This window comes from Mesoplodon mirus (assembly GCF_964341445.2).
Source record: "Mesoplodon mirus genome assembly, chromosome: X".
NCBI classification, from domain to species: Eukaryota; Metazoa; Chordata; class Mammalia; order Artiodactyla; family Ziphiidae; genus Mesoplodon; species Mesoplodon mirus.
In genome coordinates this window covers 9,113,589-9,129,350 of record NC_138981.1, presented here as the reverse complement: position 1 = coordinate 9,129,350, position 15,762 = coordinate 9,113,589, and positions in this window count along the sequence as shown.

Genomic DNA, 15,762 nt, shown 5'->3' with positions numbered 1-15,762 from the left:
TGAAAGGAAGAGAGAAACTGCAATAAAGGGAGGGCAAGGAAAGAAGACAGGAAAAGGAAGAAGGCAGGCAGACAGAAGAGAAAGACATCACCTGGCTGACCAAAGCTGACCTTTCCTCTGGCCACCTGACCCTCTAGTACCCTTGCTCAGTGCCGCTCCTCCCAACGCCCCACCTCACACTCCACTTCCTGTGATGCCACATTGGACACGCCTGGTTTTCATCCGCTCTGTTTATATACATATCTGTTCCCCTGGTCATGCTGCCTTGGAGTAAGTAATCTGGCTGTTTTGATAAGGAGAGAGGAGAAAGGAGGGGGAGGGAAAGCCCAACAGTGATGAAATTAAATAGGAAAAAGCATTTGAGCTAAATGGAACAAGATGGCAGGAACAGGCTCCCAGAGCACCTCTGAACTTTGAAAGAAATACACAGTCCTTCCTGCTTAGAAGACAAGAAACACTGGGAAAATATCATGGCAAAATAGGCTCTTCTGAGTGTATTTTAAATTACAGTGGCCTCCTTGACTTCTGAGAAGTCCTTGGTTACTTCTCTCATTTAAACATCTAGAGCAAGTTTTTTTTTTTAAGTTGAAAGGTTCTAGGGTTTTATTCCTCCAACCTTCCCTTTTATGACTTTCTTTTTTTAAAAAAAATTTACTTATTTATTTATTTGGTTGTGGCGGGTCTTAGTTGTGGCATGCGGTCTTTGTTGCCGTGTGGGGGGATCTTTAGCTGTGGCATGAGAACTCTTAGTTGCGGCATGTGGGATCTAGTTCTCTGACCAGGGATCAAATCCAGACCCCCCTGCATTGAGAGCATGCAGTCTTAGCCACTGGACCACCAGGGAAGTCCCCTTTTTTGACTTTCTGAGTTCATGAAAAGGAAAAGAAGATAAAGGAACTATTCTTGCTTTAGTGCTTTGGTAATTGAAAAATATGCCAGATCCTTTTCTCCTTTTCTCACATTCCGTAGTTTAAAAATTGCTGTCAGACTAAGGCTTTGCCAAGTTTCAACCCCAAGTGAAATCTTACCAAGAAAACTGAAAGATGTATAAAAAGCAGATGGGTTATAGGTATAATCATACAGCCTACGCATGTGTTATGGTTTTTTAAACAAGCTCATCTCTCGTGTTAAACATATAATATTAGTTATAATTATGTTTATGTACTGAAATATATATCCTTTTATTGTTCCATTTTCTTATTATCAGGAAGGTTTCACTTTTGTAAAAAGACGTATATATTCACCTGGATAAAATCAGACACCCTAGATAGAGAAGAAATTAGGAGGAACATGACAGCTTCCCATTTTCAGTTGCCTAGAAGTCTATCACATAGAAGGGGAAGATATTTTCACAACTGCAGATAATGGCAGTTGAACAAATATAAGATAATTTGCATCAGGCATAGTAAACTCACTTAAGGAAAACCTTGATATCAGTTAGAGCCTTCTAAACATAGAATGGGCTGCCTCATTCAGTAATTGTCAAGTGAGGGGCATTGCCACTGAAGGAACTCATGACTGGAGCCCTCGTGCTGGTGAGACTCTGAGAAATCAGTGGAGAGCCCATGGAAGGACTGGATGGAAGAGTGAACGTTCCCACAAAGTCCAAAGACATAGATTGAAGTGGGAGCCTGGGCAACTTTATTGACATGGTGTAGATTCCAAAAGCCTTGTTGAGATGGGTCAGGGGCCAAATAAAACTAAAGAGGTCTGAAGCTAAAGTTTAGCACAGACACAGAAGGGAATTCTAAATGGATGGAGAGAACTTAAAGGTGAGTCAAGAGAGGTGCACTAGTTAGGTTAGGCTAGACTACGTGGAGGTAACAAATTAACCTGGAATCTCACTGGCTTAACACAACAAAGCTTATCTCTTGCTCAAACTATATGTCCCAGTGCAGGTGGGTAGGGAGTTCTGTTCCACACAGTCATTCTGGGGTCCAAGCTCACAGAAATCTGGTGCCTTGTAGCTGCTTCATCTGGATCACAGAGGCTCCAAGTTTTCTGAATATAAGGAACAGAAGAAGGCCGGGGCACACAGACTCTTAAATGGCTCAAACCTATAGTGAGGCTTCACCTCTTCTCTTATTCCCATTGGCCAGAGCTCAGTCACAGGCCCCAGCTTAACTACGAGAGAGGCTAGGAAATACAGGCGAGGAAATGGATAGTCAGCATTGTAGGAGGGTGCACTGCCCAAAGCCGAGAAAGAACTCTGTGTCCAGGCGGAGGTGCCACAAACATTTTTTATTCCAGCTTACTACCCTATAAGGCCTTCCTTGTCCAGCTATTAAATATGTTCTGAACTTCTGACATGGTGAATTACTGTTGTTTGAGCATTCAAACAGAAGCCACAGCATGGTCAAAATCCAAAGCACTAACACCACCACATGTTAGCAAGGATGTGGAACGACAAGAACTCTCATTCATTGCTGGTGGGAATGCAAAATGGTACAGGCACTTTGGAAGATATCTTGGCAGTTTCTTACTAAACCAAACATGCTCTCACTATATGATCCAGCAATTGCACTCGTTGGTATTTACCCAAATACCAAACTTATGTCAACACAAAAACCTGCACATAGATGTTTATAGCAATTTTATTCAAAATTGCCAAAACTTGGAATCCACCAAGATGTCCTCCAGTAGGTGAATGGATAAATAAACTGTGGTACATCCATTATTTAGCACTAAACATAAACGAGCTTTCAAGCCATGAAAAGACATGGAGCAAACTCAAATTTGTATTACTAAGTGAAAAAAAGCCAATCAGAAAAGGCTACATACTGTACGATTCCAACTAGATGACACACTGGAAAAGGCAAAACTATAGAGACAGTAAAACGATCAGTGGTTGTCAAGGGTTATGGGGAGAAAGAGATAAACAGGCAGAGCACAGAGGATTTTTAGGGCAGTGAAACTTGTATATGATACTACAATAGCGGGGATGCACATCATATATTTGTCAAAACCCATGGAGTGTGCAACACCAAGAATGAACCCTGATGTAAACTATGGACTTTGGGTAATAACGATGCATCAATGTAGATTCATCAGTTGTAACAAATGTACCACTGTAGTGCAGGATGTTGATAATGGGGGAGGCTGTTCAAATGGCAGGAGGCCTATGGGAATTCTCTGCACTTTCTGCTCAATTTCACTGTGAATCTACAACGGCTCGAAAAAATAGTTTATTAATTAAAAAAAAAAGGTAGGGACACTCCTCTTCAATACGGCAGTAGAAGGATGCATTTATTTGGTAGGAAGTGAATCAGATGACCTATTAAAGTCCCTTCTAACCCTGAGGCTCCCTGATTTCTATGCTGGGATGTTGGGAGACCACTGACTCCTAGGACAGAAGAGGATTTTAAAAGTCATCAGATGGATTAATTCTTTTCTCTTCAGCATGACTGCTGAAAGGTCATCTAGTCTAGGCTGGAAGATCTTCAGAGAATGGAAATTGGGTGCCTCTTTGATTAATTCTTTCAATACCTCATTGAATCACTTTGTCTGAGAGTCATCCTTGCATTGAGATAGTCTGTCTCTCCGTAGTTCCCACCCTTTAGATATAAACAGGGAAACCAGAAAGGCAGCGGTGGGTGTCTGGAGGTACCAGTAAATGCGAAGCCCTTGCCATAGAGGTGGGCATTGGGAGAGAATGAGGCAGGGATCAGGGACAAGCAGACAGATCCAAAATGGACAGCAAGCCAGGCTCATAGGAAGGAAGACAAAGGCAGGGGCTCAGTTTAGGTGCTCATGAGGTTATCACTGTGCAGAACCAGAGGCAAACTTGGGCAAAGAGCCCATTCATTTGTTTTTGCCAGAGTTATCATCCTCTTGGTAAATATTGAGTTTATTTCAACTAAACATTCCTAAATCGTACCTTCCCCAAGAGGTTCTCCTAAATTGTTTGCAGATAGAATGATCTATCTTCTAAAGAATTCACAGCCTTCTTTAGGAAATACAAAAGAATTTTGCTAAATTAAGTGGATACTTCTCATTCCTTATTTTGCTTCATATTCCTTAGAAATCTAATACTACTAAACACTCTTTCCTTGACACTTGCCCCTTCCTTGTCTTGACCTTCTTTACCTCTAGCCCCAGCCTCCTCCATTGGATTCTCTCCCTTCCTTTCTAATAGTGATGGTTTTCCCAAAGCCCAACCCCAGCCTTGTTATATTACGTAAAACACATTTGCTGGGCAATCTATCTACTCCCATGACTATATCTACGCTCTTATGTTGATAAATTCCAAATGTATATCTCTCCAAGAGCCTCTCTCCTATGCTCCCACCTCTACCTGAACAGGCCACAGATATATAAGAGTATGTGTGCTCCCCATGGATTCCACTGTCGTTCACTCCCCTGTTCATGCATTGCCAACTTAGCACAATACTTACCCAGTCTCCAAAGCTGGGAAACTAGAGGTCACCCTGTACTCTTCCCTCTCCATGCACTTCCATAATCTAGGCATGAAATCCCATGAATTTTACCCCCAGGCAGCTCTAAAATCTGCTTCTTCCTTTACCAGTGACACGGTTCATCATCTCTCCTTTGGACTACTGTAAGATTCTGCTTTAACCTTTACATTTTTTTCATTATAATATATTATTGTTTCGGTACTTTTACAATGAATGACACATTTCTTGGCTCAGTCTTGCCCTGTCCCAGCCTAGCTCCCCACAAGCTACTAACTCAAACTATTACAGGTATTTGACCACCTAGTAGTTGCCTCAGTATCTCCAGATAGTATGCTTTATGTCACAATTTCTTGGTTTATCAAAATCAAATTTCTATTAATTTTCTGCTACTGTAGATGAAGATTTAACCTACTTCCCTCACCCAAATTTCCAGTAGCCCTGCTTCCCAAAATTCTGCACATACCCACATATCAGGCAAGATTTTTCCTCAACATTATCCCATCAAAAATGAAGTCCTTATTAAGCCTTTCCTATGACAGGCAGTCTCTCAATTACTTAATTCTGAACAACAAAGTACTAGGTGGGGAAGACACATTAACCTGAAATGACCTCAGGCAAACTCAGTTTGAATGCTGACAGAGGTCACTTGACCTGATGGGGGAAGGCAAATCGATTTCACACAGACTGAGTCATCATTTCTGGAGAAATGACTTCAAACTGCCGCTCTAGGTGCCACCGCGTACAAGCCTTTTTTAAAAAGCAGCTTATTATAATAGATTAAATGCTTATGTTGTGGAGCTTACTACACATTAATGGGTACATGTGAATTATGATCAAATATCTATTGGCAGCATCAAGCTCAGATTCAAAAAGTGCTGCAAACAATAGGAGGCAAGCGGGGAACTGTTTTCAAGCAGCTCTAGCTAAGGGAGAAGTGAAGGTCCGTGTGCATTAATGGGAGTTTGAACAAAAAATGGATCATGAAATGTGAGCATGAAAAAGAGTCATTTGGGGGGAATTCCCTAGCGGTCCAGTGGTTAAGACTTGGCGCTTTCACTGCCAGGGTCCAGGTTTGATCCCTGGTCGGAGAACTAAGATCCCGCAAGCTGCGCAGCGCGGCAAAAAAAAAAGAAAGAAAAAGAGCCATTTTGTAAAACAATATATTTGATATAACATGAGGTTTAAAATATGTATTTAAAATATGTATTTATATAACTAAAGTTTAACTGAAATATGATAGGTAGACATTTGGCCATTTTGACTCTTTCCCTAAATATCGTATCTTCAAGTTGAAAGAACAGAAGTTGTTTTCAACTTTCTCATTTAGGAAAATGATGGTTTCACTTATATTCAGGGTCCACTTATATTTGGGGATATATTCTACTATATTATATTCTACTGTATCATACTTACACCGTCAGATTGAGATCTCCATTGATCTGTGTGTCTGGTTCATGTTCCCTCCACCAAAGGCAATGTCTCCTGGCTCTTCACTCTGTCAGGGGAGTGAAGCAGTAATGTTCTCTCTTTTCCTTCCACTACTCCTTTCCCGTCCCCACCAACCTGATCCGGAACAAAACTCATCTGTGATTTGTCCAGCCAGTCACAAACTGTTGGCCCCTGAGTGAAAAATGACATAGCTGTGTTTTGTTTGATTTAAATAGAAATTTATCAATTAAACTCATGTCCCTGTATTTTAAACTGAGAGATTTCCCCTCTAATGGAAGTACTGTTTCCTTAATATTGCTTTGGGGCTTTACTCTTATGCCTTCTCAGTTACATGACCTTCACCCTAGAATGCTCAGCCATCCAGCTGCCTGGAGAGAAACCAGAATCCATTTCAAAGGAAATTCGAAGAGAAAATCCAAGGGAATATTCATCTTCTGATCTTCAAAAATAGGCTTATGAAGGAAGACAGTAATCCTTTAAAACTAGCTCTTTTCTTAAGAGAGGATTTTCTAGATTACTTAAGTCCCTCTTAAGTTTGCCAAGGAACAAGCTTCGAGGACCCAGCCTCATAGATTTCTACAGTAGCCTGACAAGAGGTGTCCTCCCATCTCTGCCAGGTGGGCACAAACTATGATAGCCTGTTACATACCATACAGCCTAGTTTGACTTGGACAGTCCCAGTTGACACTTGTCCAAGCATCCCATCCAGCTAGTGCCTCCTTTCATTCTCAAATGTGTCCCAGGTCAAATGATACATTTTATGGTCATCCTAATTATATTGGAAGTTAAGGGAAAGTCCTCTGTGATGGTTAATTTTATGTGTCAACTTGACTGGGCCATGGGGTGCCCAGATATTTGGTCAAACGTTATTCTCAGTGTTTCTGTGGGAGTGTTTTTAGATGACACTAACACTGAAACTGGTAGACTAAGTAAAGCAGATTGTCTTCCCTAATGAGGTTGGGCCTCATCCAATCAGCTGAAGGCCTGCATAGAACAAAAAGGCTGACTCCCCCCCCCCCCCAGTAGGAGAGAAATCTTTTGCCCTGAAGGCTTTCAAACTAGGACACTGGCTTTTTCCTGCCTTTGGATTCAAACTGAAACATCAGCTCTTCCTGGGTCTTGAGCCTGCTGGCCTTCAGACTGGCACTCCACCATCGACTCTCAGGCCTTCAGACTCAGACAGGAACTACATCACTGGTTGTCCTGGTTGAGCCTGCCAACTCACACTACAGATCTTGGGGCTTGTTAGCCTGCATAACTGGGTGAGCCAATTCTTCCTTATAGTAACTATCTTGGTACACACACACACACACACACACACACATCCTATGGGGGTTCTGTTTCTCTGGAGAACCCTAACCAGTATGCCCTCCTCTCTTCTAATCTGAGGAACTGTGAGAAGGAGAGAGAAAAACAAGCAGGGGAGCAAAGTGGGCAGTTGGGTCTCCTGATTTCTTCTCCTTAGCCTACGCCTGGCAAAGGAGAGACATGACGGACAAATTGCAGGGAACAAAGAGATCTGGGACTCTGAGAGGAAGCTTCCTCATACTACTCTGCAGTGCAATCATATCATGTTGCCTGACAACCAAGTCGTGCAAAAGGAGACCCTAAAATCTAGCTTGCTCAAGTTACCCTGGGTTCCACTATGGAAAGTAGGTGAGTTTCTAGACGTAGAGGTTGTAACGGTCATAGTAGGGGTAAGGTGGCATCCACTGAAGATTCTATAGCAGACCACTTGAGTCAGGGTTGCTATGGTCTGAATGTCTGTGTTCCCCTAAAATTCATATGCTGAAATCCTAACCCCCCACCATAGATGATGGTATTTGTAGGTAGGGCCTTTGGGAGATGATTAGATCAAAAGAGTGGCGCCCTCATGAATGGGATTAGTGCTCTTACAAAAGATATCGAACAGGTCTCCCTAGCCCCTTCCATCAGGTGAGGACACAAGAATTCTGTGACCCAGAAGAGGGCCCTCATCTGACCACGGGGGCACCCTGATCTTGGACTTCCAGCCTCTAGAACTGTGAGAAATAAACTTCTGTTGTTATAAGCTACCAAGTCTGTAGTACAGTCATCCCTTGGTATCCACAGGTTCTGCATCTGGAACCCATGGATACAGACGGCCAACTGTATTTTGTTATAGCAGCCCAAATAGAGTAAGACAGGGTCAAGTGGAAGTCAGGGTCAGATCTCAGAGGGGTCTGAAGTGACAAGAGAGGTAGGGCTGAGGTCAAAGCAACCAGAGCAACACAGGACCCTCACAAAGCCAAGAGTGGCCAGATCACAAGTTTGTCCATTAAAGACGTGAGTCACAAATGCCAGCCAAGCTGGCAGCACCCAAGTGGACAAATGACATTGCTTTAGGAGCTCAGAAGAAGATCCAAAGAGCCCAACTCTTCCCTTCTACAAGGAGGTCACAAAAGCAACACCCTACCCCACATACCTCAATGCTCTTCTAGGGAGAAAAACAGGAGACTGAGTATTTTGGTATTAGTTTGAACCATATTATTTGGCAATTTTCAACCATTTGTAACCTGCAAAATATGAAAATAGCATATATTTCAAACTGTATAAAAAGCATACAACTCAATAATAAAAAGACAGATAATCCAATTTTTTAAATAGATAAAGGATTTAAATAGACTTTTCTCCAAAGTAGATATACAAATGGCCAATAAGCACACTATTAGTCATTAAGGAAATAAAAATCAAAACCACTATAAGATACCACTTCACACCCACTAGGATGGCTAGAATCAAAAAGGCAGACAATAACAAGAGTTGGCAAGAAGGTGGAGAAACTGTAACCCTCATACACTGCTGATGAGAATGTAAATTGCTGCAGCCACTTTGGAGAACAGTTTGGCAGTTGCTCCAAAAGTTAAAAACAAAGTTCCCATACGACCCAGCAATTTTACTCCTAGGTAAGTACTTAAGAGAAGTGAAAACATATGTTCACATATAGACTTGTACACAGATGTTCACAGCAGCATTATCTCTAATAGCCCCAAAGTGGAAACAACCCAAATGTCCATCAACTGGTGGATAAACAAGATGTGGTCTATCTATACAATGGAATATTATGCAGACATAAAAAGGAATGAAGTATTAATACATGTAACACGTGGATAAACCCTAAAAACATTATACCAAGTGAAAGTAGCCAGTCACAAAGAGCCACATATTGTATGATTCCATTTATATGAAATGTCTGGAGTAGGCAAATCCACAGGGACCAAAAGTAGATTAGTGGTTGTCAGAGGCTGGGGGGAGGGGAATGACCCCTAATGGATATGAATTTTGTTTTTCAGGTGATAAAATGTTCTGGAGCTAGATAGTGGCAATTGTTGTACAACTTTGTGAATATACTAAAAACTACTGAATCGTAAACTTTCAAAGGGTGAATACTATGGTATTTGAATTATACCTTAATGATTTAAAAAAGAAGAAAGCAACATTTTCCAAATTTTCAGAGTGGACTAACACTTATACAAGATTGACTTTTAGATGTTGGTGGTGTTTTCTTGTGTTTTTCTTCTAACCAGCAGGAGGGAGATTGGGAGAGGCTGTAATTACAGACTGAATTAAGAAATGAGATTCTTTTCTTCCTATCTATATTGTGGTATGAAAAAATTTTTCTGACCCCACAATATGCATAAAGATCTAGCTTTCTGATTCTCTTGAAAAATTTTTTTTTTATCTAGTAACAGTGGGCTGGCAATCCTGTATGAAAACAGGCCTCTCAGTTCAATAGCAGTAGGAGTGGCCCACTTTACTATTTTATTTTTTTCATTGAAGTATACTTGATTTACAATGTTGTGTTAATTTCTGCTGTACAGCGGTGACTCAGTTTTATACATATATACATTCTTTTTTAATATTCTTTTCCATTATGGTTTATCCCAAGAGATTGGATATAGTTCCCTGTGCTACAGAGTAGGACCTTATTGTTTATCCATTCTAAATGTAATAGTTTGCATCTACCAACCCCCAATTCCCAGTCCATCCCTCTCCCTCCCCCACTCCCCTGTGGCAACCTCAAGTGTGATCTCTATGTCTGTGAGTCTGTTTCTATTTTGTAGATAGGTTCATTTGTGCCATATTTTAGATTCCACATACAAGTGATATGGTATTTTTCTTTCTCTTTCTGACTTCCCTCACTTAGTATGATAATCTCTAGTGGCATCCATGTTGCTACAACTGGCGTTATTTTGTTCTTTTTATGGCTGAGTAGTATTACCTTGTATATATACACCACATCTTCTTCTTTTTTTTTTTAACATCTTTATTGGAGTATAATTGCTTTACAATGTTGTGTTAGTTTCTACTTTATAACAAAGTGAATCAGTTATACATATACATATGTTCCCATATCTCTTCCCTCTTGTGTCTCCCTCCCTCCCAATGCCACCCCCTAGGTGGTCACAAAGCACCAAGCTGATCTCCCTGTGCTATGCGGCTGCTTCCCACTAGCTATTTTACATTTGGTAGTGTATATAAGTCCACGCCACTCTCTCACTTTGTCACAGCTTACCCTTCCCCCTCCCCATATCCTCAAGTCCATTCTCTAGCAGGTCTGTGTCTTTATTCCCGTCTTACCCCTAGGTTCTTCATGACCATTTTTTTCCCTTAGATTCCATATATATGTGTTAGCATACGGTATTTGTTTTTCTCTTTCTGACTTACTTCACTCTGTATGACAGACTCTAGGTCCATCCACCTCACTACAATTAACTCAATTTCATTTCTTTTTATGGCTGAGTAATATTCCATTGTACATATGTGCCACGTCTTCTTTATCCATTCATCTGTCAATGGACATTTAGGTTGTTTCCAGGTCTTGGCTATTGTGAATAGTGCTGCTATGAACATAGGGGTGCATGTATCTTTTTGAATTATAGTTTTGTCCGGATATATGCCCAGGAGTGGGATTGCTGGATCATATGGTAGCTCTATTTTTAGTTTTCTGAGGAACCTCCATACTGTTCTCCATAGTAGCAGTGGCCCACTTTAGATGGGGCACTCACTCTCCAGTTTGCCATGCCCCCTCCCCAACTGCTATCACTCACTCACATCACCTACGTAGTTCTGAATATATTTGAATTTGTGATTCCTGGTCAATGAGTCCATTCTAGAAGTTAAACATCAAGAAGCAGTGTTTATATTTGCTTCAGTTAGGAATGTGTACGGCTGCAAATAACAAACACCTAAATAACAGTACCTTTAACAATTAGTGGTTTATTTCTCTTATATTTCAAGACGACTGGAAGTGGGTAGTTGCTGAAGTTGGATCAAGAGCTCAGTGATAATAAGATCTCAATGTTGTAGATGCTACTAGCTGTCTCCCAAATATCTATTTTATCTTTTCTGAGTTACATGAACCTTGAGATTATTTTAAAGGACAATGTAACAAGCTAAAAATGAAATTTTCTGTCTCCTTTACAACTGGGAGTATTTGAGAAAGGTCCTGGTCAGTGAGATGTAAGTAAAAGTTACTGAGAAGAACTTCCAGGAAGGCAATTTTAAGGGGTTTACACAGTTGGCATATGCCTTCATCTCTCTTTGCTGTTTCCCTTCTTTATGCCCAAAATGAAACTATGATGGCTGGAGCACTGACAGCCATTTTGAGAACAGGATATCGGGAAAACAAAGCACAAAGTCAAAAGAGCATGGGTCCCTGGTTAAATCATATAACCACCCGACAGACTTGGATTACCTACTCTAGACTTAATAAAACCATAATTTTAGCCATCCTTTTATGGGTTTTTATTACTAGCAGCTGAATGCAATTTCTGATTGATACACTACCAGTGCGTCTATAGCTCTTTTGGCCTTTTCATTAAACTATTTAAATTGCTGCTGCCTTGCTCATGACAAGAATATGGAGAAGGGGGAAAGGGTCTGTCACAGGCACAGCTTTTGTGTTCACTGAAAGGCAGGGTCAGCACTGGGGCATTATTCAGACACAAAATGGGTATCTTATCCAGCTGTGGTTGAAATTACGAGCACACAAATTTTTCACTGAATATGTACTACTACACTTCCTATTAGGGAAGTTTTGCTAGTTAGGACAAAGATGGCATCTATGCAAAACATCCATTGGAACTCAGAATATACCGCTAATGCTCTAGTCCAGGTTCTTTGAATTCCATGTTCCCAACTACTCTGTGCTCTGGAATGACTCAATTTTATCTATTTCCAAACTAAAGCAAAACATTCATTGCAACACTACATAGATGCAAATGCACTAAAACCATGTGGCCATGAGTATTCCGTAAGATACAGACTCAACCAATTCACAATAACTAACATGTGGAAACAACCTAAATGTCCACAGACAATGGATAAAGAAAATGCAGCATACATATACAATGGAATATTAGCCATATAAAAATAAGGAAATCCTATAATATGGGATTACATGAATGAACGTGGAGGACATTATGCTAAGGGAAACAAGCCAGTCACAAAAGGACAAATATTATATGATCCCACTTATATGAAGAACTGAGAGTAGTGAAACTCATAGAAGCAGAGTAGAGTGGTGATTGCCAGGGGCTGACAGGAGGGAGAAACAAGGAGACGCTACTCAATGGATATAAACTTTCAAATACACAAGACGAATAAGTTCTAGAGCTCTGCTGTACAACACTGGCCCAGAGCTATCAATACTGTATTGTGCACTTAAAAACTTGTTAAGAAGGTAGATCTCATGTTAAATGTTCTTACTATAATAAAAAAAGTTTTTACGTTAGACTCATCCAGATAACTGCAAAAATATGTATGTGTGTATATATATAAATATATAATTTCCATTTAAATGAAGACATAAAGTTTTAAGTTCTGGTAGTAAACTCAACACACCCCAAGAACACATCTTTTTTCAGGTCCAGCTTAAGTCACACTGTCCTGAATAGTTAATGACCTCTCCCTTAGATCTTTCTATGAACCTTGTATGTGCCTCTCTCGCTGTGCTTGTCATTTTGTAATATACTTCTTTGTTTTCTCATCTTTTCCTACTTGTCTGGGAGCCTTTCAAGGTCAGCAACTGCTCTTCTCTATTTCCTTACAGATAAATCTAATTACTTAACACTGGATAAATATTCTAAAAATACTAGTTGCTTTGAATGAAGCTCTAGATAAACTCATCACACTTTGAAGGAGGCCCATCAGTAAGACAAATCTGAAATTATCTCTACTTGCAATTTGTACAATACACAAAAAAGGAAAACCCATTAAAAAGCACACAGATCTTAAGAACTTGACTTTGATGACCTGCAAAGAAGACCAAAGAGAGCATCTTCTTCTCCTTGACAGGGATTTGTTATTTATCCTTCCTATCAGAGCGCATAGATTTTGTTCATCCTTCCTGTTCAATCAGCACCAAGAGGCATAATGATTGTGAAAGGTCCCTAATGTCTTTGGCGCCCCCCTCCCAGCCTCCTATTTTAGGGCAGAGTCGATGAGCTCATTTACAGAGAGGTTTGCCAGGCTCCGCATATGGTTTGTAATATAAATAGATCACATCTTATGCATATCAGCGAGACAGAGGAGGCTTGCCCTCCGCAAAGTCTGCTGAAATAGAAATTCTCACCAAAAAAGTAGGCAAGCCATCTCTACTTTATACTTCTCAGGGAACTGAAGGGTGTGTTGTGTGAAGATTTCAATCTTTGGCAAATTTAGACGAATTCTGGACTATCCAAAGATAAAATGTGCCAAAACTAAAGATAAATAGTAATCCTGTTTCATATCAGACTTTTCCCTATCATTGGGCTTTGTGACTGCATAGTTGAGATCCATTTATGTTCATGGCCTGGATTATAACCTATTGCATTAGCATCAACATATACTGATTACACTCTGTTTTGTCATTTATAAGTAAGACCTGATAACTGGGCTTACTCACGAGACAAGTCTCCGTTAAAATAAAAATAAATCTACAAGGTAAAAGTGACCAAAAACCCCAATGATGCTGAGCAATGCAACAGTCATAAACAGGGCATGTTTTCAATCTATTTCAACATCTACTTATTTATTTTTAATACTTTTTATTTGAAATACTTTAAGACTCATAAGAAGCTACAAAAATAATACAGAGGTCTGTGTACCCTCCACCCAGGTTCTCCGAGAACATCTTACATACCTATAGTCCATAACCAAGACCAGGTAACTGACATTGATACAATACATTGACATTAACTCAGCTAATAATCTTATTTGGATTTCACTACGCACAAGGCACTGTGAGGCACTTTTATATAATAACTTCATGAGGTAAATTTATTATCTCCATTTTGGAGAAAGAAGACTTAAATAAAAAGGGAAAAGCAGACATTTCCCCTTCTTTTGGTCTTTAGTATCAGGCATGTGACTGAGGCACTCCTGTTTAATGATATTCATTTCAATATGAGGGATTTAGATAACTTCCGGGGAAGATGGCGGAAGAGTCAGACGCGGAGATCACCTTCCTCCCCACAGATACACCAGAAATACAGCTACACGTGGAACAACTCCTACAGAACACCTAATGAACGCTGGCAGAAGACCTCAGACCTCCCAAAAGGCAAGAAACTCCCCACGTACCTGGGTACGGCAAAGCGGAGAGATTCCCGCACAGAGGACCGGTGCCGACCGGCACTCACCAGCCCGAGAGGCTTGTCTGCTCGCCCGCCCGGGGCAGGCGGCGCTGGGAGCTGAGGCTCGGGCTTCAGTCGGAGCGCAGGGAGAGGACTGGGGCTGGCGGCGTGAACACAGCCTGAAGGGGCTAATGCGACACAGCTAGCCGGGAGGGAGTCCGGGAAACAGTCTGGACCTGCCGAAGAGGCAAGAGACTTTTTCTTCCCTCATTGTCTCCTGGTGCGCGAGGAGAGGGGATTCAGAGTGCTGCTTAAAGGAGCTCCAGAGACGGGCGCAAGTCGCGGCTGAAAGCGTGGACCACAGACACGGGCGTGGGATGCTGGGGCTGCTGCCACCGCCACGAGGCCTCTGTGCGAGCGCAGATCACTGCCCACGCCCCCATCCGGGGAGCCTGTGCAGCCCGTCACTGCCGGGGTCCCGGCATCCAGGGACAGATTCCCTGGGAGAGCGCACGCGCGCCTCGGGCTGGTGCAACGTCACGCCGGTGCAACGTCTCGCCGGCGTCTGATGCCGCAGGCTCGCTCCGCCTCCGTGCCCCGCCCTCCCCCACCCTCGGCCTGAGTGAGCCAGAGTCCCCGAAGCGGCTGCTCCTTTAACCCTGTCCTGTCTGAGTGAAAAACAGACGCCCTCCAGCGACCTACACGCAGAGGCGGGGCCAAATCCAAAGCTGAGACCCAGGAGCTGTGAGAACAAAGAAGAGAAAGGGAAACCTCTCCCAGCAGCCTCAGAAGCAGCGGATTAAAGCTCCACAATCAACTTGATGTACCCTGCATCTGTGGAATACATGAATAAACAACGAATCATCCCAAATTGAGGAGCCAGGAGTCACTGCTGTGCCTCTGAGGTGGGAGAGCCAACTTCAGGACACTGGTCCACAAGAGACCTCCCAGCTCCACATAATATCAAACGGTGAAAATCTTCCAGAGATCTCCATCTCAACACCAGCACCCAGCTTCACTCAACGACCAGCAACCTACAGTGCTGGACACCCTATGCCAAACAACTAGCAAGACAGGAACACAACGCCACCCATTAGCAGAGAGGCTGCCTAAAATCATAAAAAGTCCACAGACACCCCAAAACACACCACCAGATGTGGACCTTTCCACCAGAAAGACAAGATACAGCCTCATCCACCAGAACACAGGCACTAGTCCCCTCCACCAGGAAGCCTACACAACCCACTGAACCAACCTTAGCCACTGGGGACAGACACCAAAAACAATGGGAACTACGAACCTGCAGCCTGCAAAAAGGAGAC